The 2,510-nt window shown below is 43.5% G+C and overlaps 1 pseudogene across 1 annotated transcript; it reads right to left on the bottom strand.

Annotated features, from left to right (window-relative positions):
* Positions 1–546: 546 nt before the first annotated feature.
* On the bottom strand, positions 547–1,050 carry LOC111148758 (annotated as a pseudogene). Its single transcript, XR_002640716.1, has one exon. The product of XR_002640716.1 is annotated as a spliceosome RNA helicase DDX39B pseudogene (transcript).
* Between the last annotated feature and the right edge of the window lie 1,460 nt (positions 1,051–2,510).

Here is a 2,510-nt window from a genome sequence, read left to right as displayed (position 1 = left end):
GCCTCAACCCTGTGCCCTGGCTGATGCTTCCTCCCCTCTGCCCCCCCAACTCAGGGTCCCCGGCCCGGCCCCACAGCTGAGCTGGCTCAAGCTGAGGAATTGCTGGAGCAGCAGCTGGAGCTGTACCAGGCCCTACTGGAAGGGCAAGAAGGGGCCTGGGAAGCCCAGGCCCTGGTGCTCAAGATCCAGAAGCTGAAGGAACAGATGAGGAGACACCGAGAGAGCCTAGGAGACGCCTAAGCTTCCTACCAGTTCCTACTTTACTTTCTAACACTGGAAACACTACATACCACCCACACTGGGCCTTTGGGTCAGAAACATCCCAGCCCCTCCCAAGCCACTAAGAAAAATGGAAGACACCTCCACAAAGGGCAGCAATTGGGAAGTAGCAAGGAGCCATGGCCTCTGCATTCTTAGTCACATCTCCCTCCCCTCTGACCCCTTGTCATCTGACCTGGGCCCCACAGCAGGGCACACAGTCCTTATAGGAATATACACTGAACCATGGTCCAACCTCACCCCAAATCCAATAAAGGGATGGAACACTTACAGACACCACAGACGCATGTGTTTTTTAGTTTTGTTAAAAAAAATTCAGACAATTCCGGAAACAGGGGTTTAGGAGTGGTGGTGATGCAAAAGGGGGAAGCCATGGGGTGGGGGTGGGGGTTATCAGGGGTAGGTGGCAGTAGTGTCTCCTTCACCCCATGCCCGCTGTCATCTCCTGAACAGGGACAGACTGTCACATTCCAAATAGGTTGGTGAGTCCTCTACCGCGTCTGTTCAATGTAAGAGGAAATGTCTATCTCATCGGGCAGCTCACTAATATTGACTTCAAATCGATCCTGCATATCATTGAGGATCTTGGCATCATTTTCATCTGACACAAAAGTGATGGCCAAGCCCTTAGTGCCAAACCGACCTGCTCGGGCCACCCTATGCAGGTAGGTGTCAGAATCCTCAGGCATGTCATAATTGAAGGCAATGTTCACCCACTCATTATCCATGCCTCGGCCAAATAGGTTGGTAGCCACAAGAATTCGTCGTTGAAAATCTAGAGTTGTAAAACTCTAATGTTTATGCACTATCAGACATAAAAATAAGTATAAGATTCGATAAACACTTATTTACAGTCAGGACCGTTATAGTCTATAATTTGAAAGATCAAAGACAAAACAATAAAAATACCTTAGCAAGCTATGCCAGCTGCAGAGTCTTGACTTGAAAACTCCAAAATATGTACTTAAAATATTTACCTCCCTCTCTACTCCACTGATAAGCCCCCTTTTACTCCCGGTTCATTCCTGGTCTGCCCATCCTAATTATTTAGGAAATTGAATTACTGATGCAGCAATTTATAAAGGAGTTCAATGGCTTCTTTAGGGGCTCAGGGTCACTGGTGCCCTAAATTAGTTTGGGAAACTTTAAAAAGGAATGTGAAGGCCCTAAGAGAATCATCTCAGCCTCATGCCTCAGCCTCGCCTGGGTTGCTTAGTAGCTTGCAGATTTGGAGCTGAGTCTCCAGGGATTCTGATTCAGTGAATCCAGTATGAGGCCTAGGAACCCACTTAAAATCAAAATGAAGGAGAGTCCACCTTTTTAACCACGGCCCTCTCTGTTTGATCATTCTTTGTGCTCTAGAGCTGATTTACCAAAATGCAAGTGTGTTTTCATTGCTGAATTGGAAATGACTTGAGATATCTCCTAGGAATAGGAACATGTTAAAAAGATCCCCCTAATGAGTTGAAGTTCATTGAAAGCGTGGTAGCAACGTCTTGCTTGACCACGCAATGACTGGTACATGAGCAACTAGATATCAAAGCATCAAATGAATGATTGCAACAATGATTCATATTTTGCCACATTAATGTTTTAATGACACTAAAAAATAAGGAAGGTTGCTTGGTCTCTCCACACACCAGAACTCTTCTAGATGCAACTCCTAATGGCATCTTTCCAGGATAAGGTTTAATTATTTGATAATCATATGTTTTGCACTGTCCTAACAAGCATAGTGAGATTGTTTATATAGATCCACTTTTTAAGAAAGGTGGAATAATATTATAAGAAGAAAATAAATATATTGCAGATCTCATAGTGTTTGATGAGAACATCATTTCTCAGTGAAGACTTCTAGGTACATTGCATTCACTGAATTTGTCTTTAGTATGGATCCTTTCGTTTTAAGAAAAGTTGTTTCTTTTGATTGAAGGCTTACCCATTTTCACTGCATTCATAGCATTTATCTCGATATGAATCCTCTGATGTTGCAAGGGAGGAATTCTTGGTGAGGGATTCCCCACATTCATTATTTCCATGGAAGTTTGCCTACATAGATGCTCTGATGTTTAATTTGACATGAGGTGTGTTTAATGTGCTTTTTTCCCATGTGTCTCACATATGTGGGATTTCTTTCTTGTAGCAACTGTCTGCTTTGTAATAGGAATTGATCTGACTCTAAAATTGATCTCATGTTTCCAAGGATTTCTTTCTCTCGGGGAATTGCAATT

Source organism: Enhydra lutris, unplaced genomic scaffold (genome assembly GCF_002288905.1).
Source record: "Enhydra lutris kenyoni isolate GAN:26980312 unplaced genomic scaffold, ASM228890v2 scaffoldscaffold20, whole genome shotgun sequence".
Taxonomy (NCBI): Eukaryota; Metazoa; Chordata; class Mammalia; order Carnivora; family Mustelidae; genus Enhydra; species Enhydra lutris.
Note: the sequence above shows the minus strand (reverse complement) of the source record. Positions and strands in the feature narration are given on the sequence as shown.